This window comes from Geotrypetes seraphini, chromosome 5 (assembly GCF_902459505.1).
Source record: "Geotrypetes seraphini chromosome 5, aGeoSer1.1, whole genome shotgun sequence".
In the NCBI taxonomy this organism is placed as follows: Eukaryota; Metazoa; Chordata; class Amphibia; order Gymnophiona; family Dermophiidae; genus Geotrypetes; species Geotrypetes seraphini.
In genome coordinates, this window is record NC_047088.1 from 7,676,938 (window position 1) to 7,693,342 (window position 16,405).

Here is a 16,405-nt window from a genome sequence, read left to right on the forward strand (position 1 = left end):
CTCCTAATCTGCAGTACCGAGATCCCAAACCACAGCTCTGCCAATGCACCTCAGTCCTGCCCTATGGCATGCTCTGCTTTTCCAACAGCAAGACCTCCAGCACACTGCTCTGCTGATGCACTTTGCTCCCAATGCATGCATGGGTACAGCTATGCCAATGTATCACAGTCCACCCTGCAGCACTGCCGACTAGTGAGACACCCCCCCCCCATACATCTCTATCGGAGTACTTGCCCTGCTGTACCCCCTGATATTCCAATCTACTCACATACAGACACACATATGCAGCTATACCAGGGATCTCAAAGTCCCAGTCGGGTTTTCAGGATTTCCCCAATGAATATGTATTGAAAGCAGTGCATGCACATAGATCTCATGCAGATTCATTGGGGAAATCCTGAAAACCCGACTGGATTGCGGCCCCTCAAGGAGGGACTTTGAGACCCCCTGCATCCTAGTCCTATCCTAAAGCACACTCTGCTATCCAGTGCTGAGACTTACACCCTCCTCCCCCAATACATCTGAGAACACCTTATCCTAAACATCAGCATCACTTGCTTTCCATTTCTGATACTTTCTCCCCCTCAACCACTAATTCTGGGTTCTCTGCCTACCCAGCTGTGCTCCCCCCTTGGAGGAGGGCAGGATGTTTGTTCTAAAACCCTCTCGTAAGGTGTAGCAGCTGTCTGGAGGCACTTAGTCCCTGGCACTTGGCAATCTGAGCTCAGGTGTCAGGCGCAGGAGCCCTTCCCTGGTTCTATGTCAAAGAATGTGGGCTTTCTGATAAGCCACATCCTAATGGAAGTTAATCTCCCTTAACAGGGGCTGTGAGCTGACATTCCTTCACTGTTTGGACTGGGTGTTGGTACATGGCAGCCATGGTTAGCCAGGTATCTGTTAATTAGAGGGTTCATGGGACTTTCCTAACAGTGGGTGAGGATGAACAGGAAGCAGTGTGAGCTGAGCTTAGAATATCTAATAATTGCAGAGCAGAACTGGAGCTAATTAGAAGGTCTGTGTGTAACCTAACCGTGTGTTCTCGTGATCCATCTGTCTCACATCGTGTTCACACTTCTTAGGAGAAAAAAAACCATTACCTGAGGGCATACACTGACTCCATCCTGAAAGAGAGGAGAGCACTGCGGACTCTTTCCATCCTCAGAGAGAGATAGATAACCTGGGGAGAGACAGGTGTTCATTCCATCCTTAGAGAGAGACATTACCTGGGGAGGAACTCATGTTCACTCTGTCCTCAAAAAAGAGATGTTACTAGAAAGAGACAGCTGCAAACTGCTTTGACCAAAGCCTGTATGAAAGGCAGGTGTTTAGTGGGAGAAACAAAGTCCAGAGAGATCTCTGCTCCCAGCCTCACCTGCTTGTTTCGGTCAGGGCCTATACATTATTTCTTTGGGCTGAGTGTAGATTGGGAAGACGGACCCCCTCCCACACGCTCCCTCTTCCACACACATAAAATCTCTTTCAATTTTCATTCTGAAACTGTCTTCCGTAGCACTCGGTCCTTTTTGTCTGTTGATTCCAATAATGCTATTATCCCGTCTGTTTCCATTTTTATTGTTGCTGTTGTAATGCGCCAAGATCACTGCAAACATTTTCTAAATAAAGCAGCTTGCATTAGAGGCTGGGGTTTTTTCGGTTTATTTCTTTGCAAAAATCCTTCCAAAGTCAATTTCTCTTGCACATTCACATGCAATAGACTAAGTAATGTGGCTTAACACTTTCATGTCCTGTATAGAAAAGTGCCAACTTGCCAAAGCTTCTTTCAGCTTCTGCTGCACTCACTGGCAGCATGTAAAAACACTTCCACGTTACAGACACATCACCGAAAAATAGTTACTGCTGTTGGTTTGTAAGTACTGTGTAACCCACCCTGTCCCAACAGCTCCGCCCCAGACCCCGCCCCCATAATAGTACTAATTTTTCCCATTCATTTTTCATATATGCACACAATATAATCTTATTAACAACACATAATGGTTAACCACAAAATTAAACTACACAAAGCACAATATATGCTTCTCAACATTCATTCCTACCAGAACACCTGGTCTTGGTCACACATGCAAAACACAGATAACCCCTATGCAAATACAGGACCACAAACTAAAAGTATTATTTTATACAAACAAAACCTTAAGATGCAAGACTCTGCATGCAATACACCCCCCCCCCCCCCCGAACAGTGCAAAATATAGACAGCAGATGTCATTTCTCAAAACTGAAAACAAAAAAAAAAGAAAAATCCAACAATTTTGCAGCCAAACACAAAGAAAAACTGCAGAGATGATGTACAGGATTCAGGAACTTTATTGCAGTTAAAAAAATTGTTGTTTTCCACAGTTAGGTTCTCAGTGGTAGAAACCAGGACCCAACATGGATATGCACTTCTTCCTCAGGGGTCCAAGATATTATAACCCTCAATTATGGAAAATCATTTGACGTGCAGCTGGATTGTAACAGGGTGGTTGATGCTGGAGTACCTGATTGTAAATCGCTTAGATAACCTTGATAGACAGTATATAAATACCTACAAAAATAAATAAAAATAAAAATGAACTAGAAAAGGAGTCCTGTAGTGATCCGTCACTGTAAGATACTCAAAACTGACCCGTTTCAATCACTAAATTGAAAATAAAATCATTTTCCCTACCTTTGTTGTCTGGGGATTTTATTTTTCTAACCATCTTTTCCCAGTCTCTGGCTGCACTTCCTTCTGTCTGTGCTCTTAACTGTGTATCCATAGCCACCTTATCCATTTGCTATTTTTCTCTCTTTCTTCACTTTCTGCCCTACATCCATCTTTAACATTAACTTTTAAACATTCACCTTTCTTCCATTTTTCTGCTTTCTTCTCAAAATCTACTTTTCCATGTCTTCCTTTCCCTTCCCATCTATCCATGTATACCATCTCCTCCCTCTTTCTTCTCCCCTATGTACTTTCTTCTCACGTCTAGATACTTTCTAGACTAGACTATTGTAACTCTCTCTTCAACGGCATCACCACAAAGGAACTCAAATGGCTTCAGCGGTTCCAAAATTCAGCACTCCGACTCCTATACGGCCTCAATTACCATGATCCCACCTCTCCAGCTCTCCAAGCAGAACATTGGCTACCTAACAGGAAACGCTGCATCTTCAAAGCTCTCGTAATAGCTCACAAAAGATTCCACAACATAACCCCTACATATGTGGAAGGGCATAATCAAATAAAATGTCTAAGTTCCCTTTTGGCCTAAGGCCCTAAATGCTGAAAGTAGCAGCAGGGATAATGTCCATTCTCAAAAAAAAAACATCCAAAATGAGTTTTTTTTAGAATGGCCTACCTCTACGTTCAGCAGTTTAAACGCCCAGATCACCACTACATCTAAACTTACAACACATTATCAACCAAAAAATAGCCTAAGTCCAAAACGCCCAAAAGAAGACCTTTTAGGCAAAGGAGGACCTAAAAGCTGGATTCTGTAACCGGCATCTGTCAAAAATAACACTGGTTACAGAATCCATCCCCCCCTCCCCAACAGGCAGCCGCGATCAGCTCAGCGGTCCCTTTTCGGCACTTATACCTGTTTTGACTTGGTCTAAGTCAAAACATATAAGTTCCGACTACGCAACCTGTTAAAAGTTTTGGTTATACTTGCTTTACAACTAAGTCTAGGTCGGCCCAGCTCTCTCCCATCACCCGCTCTTTCCCCTCCTCTAAAAACACCTCTTTTCACTCTAGGCGTTTAGAGGCAAGGGAAAGGCCTAAGCTGGTTTTAGATATGTCTAAAACCAGCTTTGATTATCGGTACTTGGATGATCTGGCTTTTTGATTGTCCAAGTAATGATTTAGGCCACTTTTGGACGTTTTGGGGTTTTTAAAAAATTATTATGAGCCCCATAGCTTCCAAACTATACCAGTATACCCCCAATCGGCCCCTTCGCTCAACAGCGGAAAGACGACTATGCATCCCCCATGGAAAATCCCTCCAGATGGAAATGGCTCGGAAACGCTCATACAGTCATTTCATCCTTCAGCTCTGGAACCAGTTGCCTAATCAGATAAGATCTCAGAACTCATTGATGACATTCCGGAGAGCAATGGACACCCTACTTTTCGAAGAGCAGTGAAGATCATTCTTTTCATCTAAACAGACTCTGACAGACTGCCTCCCCCTTTCTGTAATCCGCCTTTGTGCCCCTGTATTTAATGGCCAATCTCCAACTTAGTCTCTCTGAAATTTCAACAATTTTTTCCCGTTGTACCCACTTCCCTAAGACTTTGTATTGTGAATGTCCTGATGTAACCCGTTCTGAGCTTCGGGGAGGACGGGCTAGAAATCAAAATAAATAAATAATAAAATAAATATTCCCATCTATCCATAAGAAACATTTCTTCTTATCTCTTTCCTGCCACACCCATTGCTGTGCAACATCTCCTCCCTCTGTCGCCCCTTTCCCTCTATCCCTTTGCATCATCTCATCCCTCTCTCTCCTTTCCCATAGTCTGACCTTTTTGTCTCTCCTTACCCTCCCTCTTCCCATGGTCTAACATTTCTCTCCTTCACTCCTCTCCTTCCCACAGTCTGGCATCTCTCTCTTCCCTCCTTCCATCACCCTTCTCCGGAATCTGACATCTTTCCCTTCTTTGAGCCATCTCTCCTCCCTCCCAGTGTAACATTTCTCTATCCTTCCTCTCCATCACTATCATGTCCAACAATTCTCCCTCTTTATTCCTTTCCCCATGTATACCATCTCTCTTTCTGTCCCACTCCAAAAACCTATGTCCAACAATTCTCTTCTTTTCTTCCCTCACCCACAGCAGCATCTCTCTTTCTCTCCCTTCCTAACTCCCAGCCCATGCAGCATCTGTCCTTCCCAAACCCTTAATATCTGTCCTTCTTGCTTTCCCACCCCACCCCCACCCCCCACAGCCTGTGCAGCATCTGTTCTTCCCTAATTCCTAGCCCTAGCCCCCCTCCCCCCTCAGCTGGATCCTGTGGTATCTCTCCCCATTTCCCAACTCCCCCACCTACCATCTGCCTGCTGCTGAAATTTAAAATCTTCGGGCAGCCGACAGCACAACGAAGCTGTGAAAAGTGCAGTAACTCTCTCTTTCTAAGAAAGAAACAGTACTCTGAGAGAGCCGCTGAGATAATGAAGTGTTTCAATTTCAAGGAAGGGGGGTCATAGAAGTCGAGACCCCCCAAATTATCAGATGCTAGGGTGCACCCCCAAATCACAGTTACCAGATGCTAGGGTCCACCTTGGGGGATAGCGCCCAAGAAAAGGATCTGGGTGTCATTGTAGACAGTACAATGTTACCTTCCACACAATGTGCAGTTTTTGCGGCCAAAAAAGCAAACAGGATGCTGGGAATTATTTTAAAAAAGGGATGGTTAACAAGACTAAGAATGTTATAAAGCCTCTGGGTCGCTCCATGGTGTGACCTCACCTGGAGTACTGCGTTCAGTTCTGGTCTCCTTATCTCAAGAAAGATATAGTGGCGCTAGCAAAGGTTCAAAGAAGAGTGACCAAGATGATAAAGGGGATGGAACTCTTCTCGTATGAGGAAAGACTAAAATGGTTAGGGCTCTTCAGCTTGGAAAAGAGATTGCTGAGGGGAGATAGGATTGAAGTCTACAAAATCCTGAGTGGAGTAGAACGGGTACAAGTGGATCGAGTTTTCACTCCAACAAAAATGACAAAGACTAGGGGACACTCGATGAAGTTACAGGGAAATACTTTTAAAACCAATAGGAGGACATTTTTTTCATTCAGAGAATAGTTAAGCTCTGGAACGTGTTGCCAGAGGTTGTGGTAAGAGCGGATAGCGTAGCTGGTTTTAAGAAAGGTTTGGACAAGTTCCTGGAGGAAAAGTTCATAGTCTGTTATTGAGATAGGCATGGGGGAAGTTGCTACTTGACCTGGATCGGTACCATGGAATGTTGATACTCTTTGGGAGTCTAGAATCTTGCTTATTCTGAGATAATGGAATGTTGCTACTCCTTGGGTTTTGGCCAGGTACTGGGGACCTGGATTGGCCACAGTGAGGACGGGCTGCTGGGCTTGATGGGCCTTTGGTCTGACCTTTGGTCTTCTTATGAGACCGTACATTTCAACAAATTGGTTGAAGTGGTTGGAGCTTTGTAGCTTAAAACAATCTTACACGAGGTGCCATCGTGACCCATCATGCACTTCTGTTTCTGGCGGACACATTCTCGCACTCCGGAGCTGATGGTGCCCTTCTTGTGTGTTTCTTGTGTATTATCTGTTTCCGACAATTGGTGTCCCTTTTTTGCTGACGCCTTAAGCAAGTGCTTCCATTGTAATCCATCCTTGCTGTTAGCATTGAAAGATAACACAGAATGCTGCTCGCACATCCATAAAATGTTCATATTTCCATACCTGTTGCTGCAGCATTAACTTCTTCAAGATTCAGTGCGTGAGAAGTGCAGGGAGAGTGAGCAGCAAATTCATTTCTGAATACAACACAGGCCAGAGCACTTTCTTTTCTCCATGATATATTAGCGTCATTATCAACATCGTAACCCCTCCATTCATCAGGAGCAATGTTCTGATGCTTCATGCTCAGAATTAGCATCTCAGCTTTCTCTTCTCTACATTTAAATCACAGCTGATAAACTGAAGGACTCCTTTAATGATGGATGGGAACCAGTGTTCCCCCCTCTCTCTTTATATGCTGAAGGAATGGTGGAAGTTGCAGCTCCTGAGAGAATATATCCTATAAGGAAGTCTAGTTAATAGGCGGGCAATTAATATTTGAAATCAATCAATCAATCCTTCTGTCCCCCAGACTAGAGAATGACACGGGGACAAATGTGTCCCTGTCCCCGCAGGAACTCATTTTCCCATCTCATCCCCACGAGTTCTTTTCCTTTCCCCGCCCCATTTCTGCAAGCAGGATGTGCCATATTCAGCTGCTAACTGGCCCCAAGTTAAAGTGAAAGAAATGTTATGAATGGGGAAGGAAATCTGAAATTAGGTCTGTAAACGAGCTTACCCCATTTGCAAAAAAGCATCCACACCACCTCATTTCCCTCTTAAATATCCAATTAATAAATGCTTTCTATTACTGAAAGGCCTGGGAGAGCCTCAAAGCCTGAACTGCTATTTCTCATTCAGCGCGATCAAATAATGGAAGTGCCACTTTTTGGCTATTCATTCATGCTTTCATCATCATCATAGTTCTGCCGGCTACGTCTACAAATTAAAAGGTTCAAAATTAATCTTGTTCAGTTCAGTATACAATGGAAAAATATGGTGTGTTCCTTGAAGCTTGGGTAATTGAATCGCACTGTTGCATATTAAAAATGTAAATCTTTATGCAAAGTCATCATGTAAACCTAGGAAGCCATTGGACTTATTGCTTTATCTTCAGTATAAGGATTTATTTATTTTATTCAATTTTTTATGCTGTTCTCACAGAGGATCTCAGAGTGGTTTACATGTATTTATTCAGGTACTTAAGCATTTTCCCAATCTATCTAATATACTTTGGGCAATGGGGACCGAGTGACCTGCCCAGGGTCACATGGAGTAGTATGGGCCCAAACCCACAACCCCAGGTGTTGAGGCTGCAGTTCCAACCCCTTTGCCACACTCTCAGATGGTAGGAGATGGCATAGCAAACATTGAGGCAAAACAGTTAAAGCATGGAGAAACCTAATACGCCAAGCATGGTATGGTGACACATAGCATGGGTAACATAGACTTGGTAAAATTGGTAAGTCAAGTATGTGTGACGAAACATTGCATGAGAAACATGGAATCGATGATTTCACTGCTCAACAAGGCACCCTGTTTTTTCAAGACCAGTTGTCGCTAGTCCAGTTAGAATGTCATCAGTGTCTCCATGAAGAAAACGGTAGGGAAATTTGCTCCAGTAAATCTCACAACTTACACATCCCCCAGCCTGACTCACAATTGAACCTGAGACTTTTAATTCTTGGTAATAGAGTTGAAGCCCACTAAGTTCCCCCAAGATCGCAAGGCCCCTGAAAATGCACCTTCCCACCCCTCATGCTTCGGCCCTGGTTTCCTTTACAGGTGTGGCGCATGCCGATAGTAGTAAGCTATGAAAATGACTGTTTGTAAAACTCTGTCCAATGTCCAGGAAAGGCAGGTGTTGTGAAATATTAGTACCATTATCTCTCCAGTCACCAGGAGCAAAACTGTGATGCCTCATGTTCGAAATCATGCTGTGTAATTGATCATTGTTGGTCATAGATAATAATAATAATAATAACTTTATTTTTATATACCGCCAGCTATCTAGGCGGTTTACAATAAAAGAAACTGTGAATACAATGAAAGAAAATGTAAATACAATAAAGAGAAACTTTACGTACAATGAATTAAAGAGTATAGCAGTATACATTTGATAATATTAATAATGTTAGCAACAGTTTGTGTGTTGCAAGGCCAGGAAGTGCCAAGCTGTTTGCACAGAAGTAGAAATGTTCCGTAAATTGAATAGAGTGTTCATAGTTAGTGGTTAGGGGTTGGGGTTGACAGTTTGCATGATCAGGTATGTGATGATGTTACGGGGGGGGGTTGATGTTCCGGTTCGTTGCCTAGGTATTTCAAGAATAGGTAGGTTTTTAGGTGTTTCCTGAATTCTTCATAGTTGTTTGTTTGTGCAATTAGTTTTTCTAGGTCTTTACCCCATATGGCTGCTTGATATGATAGCAGTTGTTGATGACCGCCTTATTGCAAAAATGTTGTTCAAGGCAGCGGACAGCATATTAAATGACAATAAGTGAACCCAGATGTAGAGGGATATTGACCCCTAGTATTCACAAATCACACATATAGTAATGTGTGATAATAACCTGGATGCAAAGACTCATAAGAACTAAAGAACATAAGAATAGCCTTACTGGGTCAGACCAATGGTCCATCAAACCCAGTAGCCCATTCTCACGGTGGCCAATCTAGGTCACTAGTACCTGGCCAAAACCCAAAGAGTTGCAATATTCCAGAATCCCAAAGAGCTACAAAAGATTCTAGAACCCCAAAGAGTATCAAGATAAGATTCCATACAGAATCTCAAAGAATAGCAAGATTCCAGAACCCTAAAGAGTAGCAACATTCCATACAGAATCCTAAAGAACAGCAAGATTCTGGAACCCCAGAGAGTAACAAGATTCTAGAACCCAAAGGAGTAGCAACATTCCATGCTACCGATCCAGGGCAAGCAGTGGCTTCCCCCATGTCTTTCTCAATAACAGACTATGGACTTTTCCTCCATGCTTGCAGTGCCCAGCTACATTGCAAGTTAATTGCAGTTGACTCTACGATTAATACATTATTTATTAATCATGATTTAAAACATTAATCAAATTGCAGCATCTCCTGTCACCTCCAAGTATCTCTTCTGCTGTTTTCTACTCCCAACACCTGTCCTTGGCATGATTTGACATCTTCCTCCTGCCCGAGATTCAACATCACTCACCTCCACTGCACCATGGCAGCATTGCATACACACTGATTTTAGCCTGGTCAAAAGCTTTCCTTCTGACCTATCCTACCAAGGCAGAAACAGGAAGTGATGTCAGAAGGGGAAGGACAGGGCAGATCGACAGCTTTGGAGCAGACTACAGGCAATATACAGTATGTGCAATACTGCTGCTGCTGGGGACCAACAGAAGACCACCTATAGAGTAGGCTGGTGGGGAGGGGGAGTTGAGGGGGTAAATGTTAAATCCTGGGGGGAGGGGAGCGAACTGCAGACCCTCAGGCCAGGGCAGGATTAATTGGTCGAGGGCCCCTAGGCACACAAGTACACTGGGCCTCCTGCCCTGCCCCACTCCACCATGCGCCCAGGCGGAAACAGGAAGCTGCATCAGAGGCAGTGGCGTACCTAGGGTATGTGGCACCCGGGGCCCATCATTTTTTGACACCCCCCCCCCCCCCATGTAAAATTTTTTTTTTTTTTTGCAATAACCATGAAATGGAATAAATGGTCAGAATAGAAACGGCACCAAAAAAAAAAAAAAAAAAAAGAAACAGGCAGTGAAAATTTTCTTTTATTGAACCTCATTTATGTAACCATTATTCCAAACATAACATAACATAAATTATGTCTGAATTGTCATGACATCAGAAGTACATATGGAGTAGTTGCAGGTGATGCTTGGGACAGTTCTGATTATGTTAGTTTGGTTTTATGTGTTTTTTGAATAGAAGGGTTTTTATTTCTTTTTTTAAGGTTTTGTAGTTTGTGGTCGAGGTCAATAGGTTGTAGAGTTGGGGGTCAAGTGTTGCAGCTCGAATGGCTAGGAGGTTGTCGAACAGTTTTTTTCTTTTGACGTTTTTGGTTGGAGGGTATGTGAATGGTGCGTGAGTTCTCCTATGTCTGTTTGAAGTGGATTGAATTATTTAGCTGAAGAAATTAGTTACCCCCCCATTCCACACACATTAATTCTCTTCCATTTTTGTTCCCATTATAAAAAAACACTGATAAGTTCCCAGGAAAAAAATACATTAAAATAAGAAGTGAAAACAAAGGCCCCTACAGATGAGAACATAACATAAGAATAGCCTAACTGGGTCACACCAATGGTCCATCATGCCCAGTAGCCCATTCTCATGGTAGCCAATAGTGCTGCCCGATTCAGAGAAAAATATTTCATTCGATTCGATTCACCCTGTTGAATCGATTTTTCGATTAGATTCACTGTTAATGACACCGCTTTTTAAGTTTAAACAAAGTATAACAATAAATTTCACAACAACAATAAATTTCACAAAGTACTTAAAAAAAAAAATCACATTTTTCCATTAAAGCAGTTCTGGAGACATTTGCTTGAACAGTCTTTTTTCCCAGTCCATAAGCAAGCAATATGAAAAAGATTTCCTTAATTATCTACTCAAACATTTTTGCTATTTACTTTCATTGTACCTAGACTATTATTCAGTAGAAAAAATTTAGTTTGTTCAATCAAGCAGAACATTCACTCATAGAAGTCCAATGTCCACACAGGATTTGATTGAACAAACCAAATTTTTTCTACTGAATAATAGTTTAGGTATACTGAATAGCAAAAATGTTAAAGCCACACAGAAAAGCAGTAAAAGTCAATAGGTTCTCCAAGTGGGAACAACCTGATGTCTCAGCACTTGAGGAAAAGACCACATAATAATGTTTATAAGATAAATCATATAAATGATTATACTGAAGCAGGGTGTCCTCAGCGTGAGAGGTAAGCGAGAGGAGAGAATTCTCCAGTGCTTTACACAATAAGGCTCCTCTGCCTGCAGTGCACACCATCATAGGACACCTCAGGTGTGCTCAAATTAATCAATGTGATAAATTAAACAGTGATAAACAATTGGTCAATCACAAGAGTGCAAGATCAAACAGGTTGTTCCCACTCAGAGAACCTATTGACTTTACTGCTTTTCTGTGTGAGTAGATAATTAAGCAAATTTCTGATAGCCTACAGAACTGATTCTCACCTTCCATCCCCAGCCCCCAAGACTTACCAGACCCCCCCTGCCGATGCATTTACTTACTGCCTGAACTGGATATTAAATCGTGGGGAAGAGAGGAGAAATGCGGGGAAAGAGCCACCCAAAACTAGTATTTGTTGCTGCTGAGTGCACCAATCCAGGGCAAGCAGACGCTTCCCCCATGTCTTAATAACAGACAATGGACTTTTCCTCCAGGAATTTGTCCAAACCTTTCTTAAAACCAGCTACGCTATCTACTTTTAACATAACTTCTGGCCACTTCATTTTTAAGCTTAGATCTTTCCTTCCAAACAGAGACCTTGCTAGATGTCAAATACAGCACAAGGTAACTTCACATGGACTTAACTGTGCAGGAAATGAATCTCCTCATACACCCACCATATAGTGCAAAAATGTGCAAAGGTCTGTTTTTTTCTTTCGATCACTACATAGCCTAATGCCACACAAGCAGCGCTGTTACAAACATATTCTGAAGGTCAATGCTAAGGTTGACAAAGTTTCCTTCCTTGGACCAGAAGGAGATACTGACAAACCACTGGAAGAGATTCTAAAACAACTACCCAGAAATAACACCCAAAGACCCACTCAGTGTGTGAACCAGTTGAGTGGAGTGGACTAACTGGGGGTGGAAATGGGCCCAGAGTTTGCTCAGCAGAATTTCCCAGACTACCTCTTCCTCTCAACACACTGACATGCTACCACCACCACCAACACTAGGAACACCTCACCGAGTATGCCAGCAATGCTTATAAACTTTATAAAACACATTATTATATTTTCTTATAAAGCATATATTTTAACTGAACTCAGCCTTGCCATTCACAAAAATAGAAAAGTTCCCATTTCAAGCTGTCTCATGTACACTTTTCAAATCTAACATATTGTAATCACAAAACAGAAAATAAAATTATTTTTTCTACCTTTTGTTCTCTGATCAATATTCAAATCTTGTTGGTCCCAGGCTCTTGTTGTCTTGCTTGCCAGGGTCTCCTTTCTCCGTGCTAACCATCCGTCTGCCATCTCTGTTCTCCCCTTCCGTTTCCCTTCCCTCTCCCGGAGATCTGGCATCTTTCTTTTTTTTGTCTCCATCCACAGATTCACCTTTTCTCAACTCCCCACCACCCCAGGATCCACCATCTCTCCCTTTCTGTTCCCAACTATCCTCCTATCCAGTATCTCTATCCCCCCTCCACACCATCCCCTGTTTCCAAGTTCTCTCCCTTTCTGTTCCTTCCCTCCCTAAATCCCATTATGCACCATCTCTCTCCCACTCCTCTGTTTTTAGACCCATTATTTCTAACCCCCAAAGTCTGGCATATGCACGTATCTTTGAACCCCCCCTTCCCTCTCTCCCTCTGTGTACTTTTACACCAGGACCCCCCTCCCCCGAAGGTCTGTCCCCCCTCCGAAGGGTTACACCCCACCCCTGAAGACCTGCACCCCCCCGAAGGACTTTACCTCCCACCCGAAGGTCTGTCCCCCTCTGAAGGCCTAAACCCCACCCCTGAAGGCCTGCACCCTCCCCAAAGGATTGTACCCCCCACCCGAAGGTCTGTCCCCCCCTGAAGGCCTGCACCCATCCCGAAGGCCTGCACCCACCCCGAATGCCTGCACCCACCCCGAAGGCCTGCACCCACCCCGAAGGCCTGCACCCCCGAAGGCCTGTCCCCCCCCTTGAAGGCCTGACCCCCCCTTGAAGGCCTGCCTGCTTGTCCCCCCTTGAAGGCCTGTCCCCCCCCCTTGAAGGCCTGCACCCCCCCTTGAAGGTTGGCACCCCCCCAAAGGCCTGCACCCCCTTGAAGGCCTGTCCCCCCCCCTTGAAGGCCTGACCCCCCCTTGAAGGCCTGCCTGCTTGTCCCCCCTTGAAGGCCTGTCCCCCCCCCTTGAAGGCCTGCACCCCCCCTTGAAGGTTGGCACCCCCCCAAAGGCCTGCACCCCCTTGAAGGCCTGTCCCACCCCCTTGTAGGCCTGTCCCCCCCTTGAAGGCCTGCCTGCTTGTCCCCCCTTGAAGGCCTGTCCCCCCCTTGAAGACCTGCACCCCCTTGAAGGTCGGCACCCCCCCCTGAAGGCATGCACCCCCCCTGAAGGCCTGTCCCCCCTTGAAGGCCTGTCCCCCCCCCCTTGTAGGCCTGCACCCCCTTGTAGGCCTGTCCCCCCCCCTTGTAGGCCTGTCCCCCCCCCTTGTAGGCCTGTCCCCCCTTGAAGGCCTGCCTGCCTGTCCCCCCCTTGAAGGCCTGCACCCCCTTGAAGGTCTGCACCCCCCCCCCCGAAGACCTGCACCCCCCCTTGAAGGCCTGCCTGCCTGCCTGTCACCCCCCTCCCCCTTGAAAGTCTGCCTGCCCGCCCGCCCGCCCCACCCTGAAGGCCTGATGCCCCGACCCACCCCGAAGGACCATTCGCCCCCCTGGCCTCCCCGCACTACCTATGAAGCAGCCGCAGCAGGATCGCGACGCGACGTCAGCTATCTTTGCGCTGCTTAGGAGCTGCTTCCTGCGCCGCGGTCCCGCCCCCTCCTCTGACGTCAGAGGAGGGACGGGACCGCGGCGCAGGAAGCAGCGCCCAAGCAGCTGAGGGATTGCTGACGTCGCGATCCTGCTGCGGGCTGCTTCATAGGTGTGCTGGAAGGTCAGTGGGGCGAGCGGTCCTTCGGGCGTGGGGGGGACTGAGCGGCAAGGCCGGGAACACCCCCTCAGGGCTGGTACCCGGGGCGGGCCCGCCCCCCCCCCGCCCCCCCCTAGGTACGCCACTGATCAGAGGGAAGCTTTGGGCAAGCAGCACCGCTTGCACAATTACAGTTCCCGTTGCCTTTCTTACCCGTTTTGCTTGCTTGTCTTACTTTCTGTCAATGGGGGGGGGGGCCCGCATTGCCGATCGGGGTGGGGTCCGTGTTGCTGATGGATGCTGGAGGGGTCCATCGCCGTTTGGAAAAAACAATGTTGATGCCCTGTTTCATCGGGCCTCCCTGACCATTTCGGGCCCTAGGCATGTGCCTACTTGGCCTATTGGTTAATCTTGCCCTGCCTCAGGCAGAACTGGAGGAGCCCCCAGTAGATGTGATGAGCTCCAGCAATCATGAGAAGAGCTTGGTGCTGCTCACTGCTCATGGGGGTGAAAGAGAGGAAGGAAGAGCTGCTGGACAATGGCAGGAAGGGTGGGAGGAGGGAAGAGAGAGAATGGATCCTAGGAAAGAGAGAGATCATGAACCTGGGGGAAGAGAAGAAGAAAGAAGGAAGAGAAAGGAAGTGACGTATTTGGGGGTGAGAGGCAGGGAGATGATCAGTCCTTTAGGGAAGGGAAGTAGGATAGGATTTGATGTACCACCTTTCTGTAATTACAATCAAAGTGGGTTACATATTATATGGGACTTATTTTGTACTTGGGACAGTGGAGGGTTCAATGGGAACCAAATAAATAAAATCTTGATTAGAAATTTTAAGCAAAATGCAGCCCTAATAAAAATATCTTACAAGATCCACTATTGTATATGTTGTTGCCGTTGTAGGCGTAGTGACAATAAGAGACTCTGCTTGGCTTATTTAGAAAGTTTCTCTCTGGGTCCTGAGGTCAGCCTTGGAAGAGGGATAATTTCTAAGCTATCTTCTAATCTCTGAAGCAATAATGGAGTCTGAAGCCTGTCCCTGAATCCTCTATTCCTTGGAATTAGGAAAAGGTGTTAAGATGCAAATAGGAGATGTTTAATAAATGAGTCTTTTAAAGAATTAAAGCTGGGCCATTTCTTGCAACGACTAGGAAGGAAACCCTTGAAAGACAGTCACAAGGACTTTCTCTGTCACTTTTAATAAGCTGTCGACTGCTCTGTGCATCACTTCTCATTTCCATTCTCCTCTTCCATCCCTGTGAGGCTGCATATCAAAATAGCATTTACTCTTCTCTGGCACTTGAATTCCAATAGCAGATAAAGATCGCTTTTTTATGTATTAGAGCTGAAAACCTCTTGGGTTTCCGCTGCAGAACTAATCCATACACAGAAACCTGAGTCAACCTTTGAAATGGCTGTGAAATCCTCAGATCAGCAAACCATGACTAGGGACATCGATGTGGTATGTGGATGGGAACCGAGGATGACGTTTGATTTCGATAGGTGGTCAGAATGTTTGTATTGGAGGAGGAGGGAAGTGGAAGATGTGATCATATTATTCAGCACCTTCCCAAGAATCTGGATGCCCTGGTCCATGCAGAACTCCTGAGTACATGGAGTTTTGATAGATGGAAGGTGCAGTGTGATTGGATGATGTTGGCTGTGTTCTGCCTGAATGCTCTCAGGTCCCAGGGGATGCTGGGATTGAGACCTTCGTTCTGATTGGCTGATGCCCAATTAAGGAATACCCTTCCTAGTAGTGTATGGAGAATAGAAGGAGGGAAAGAATTAATATCCCCTGATTCTAATTCAAACCTTGTGGAGAAGGACCTGAATTATTCTTATCTGTATCACTTCCCAAAGTGCCAAGGATGTAAATAGGTATAAATTCAATACAAGTTCTTTTTCTCTGAACCCCCGCCATCATTTGCTGAAACTCCTGGTCAGGTCATGCTATTAGCTCATAAGAACGTAAGCGCTGCCCTACTGGGTCAGACTATAATGGTCCATCTAAACCAGTATCCTGCTTTTCCAGTGGCCAATCCAGGTCACAAGTGCCAGGCAGAAACCCAAACACAGGCTACTAAGCCCAGGAATAAGAAGTGGCTTATGAATTGTTTTTCTCCAGGAATTTGTACAAATTTATTTAAAACCCACTTACATTAACTGATTGTACCACATGAGTTCAAGATTGTTACTATATCATGAATGAAAAAATATTTTCTCCTCTTTGCTTTAAATGTGCCAGGATGTAACTTCATGGAGTATCCCCCAGTCTTAGTACTTTTTGAAAGAGTAAACAATAGATTC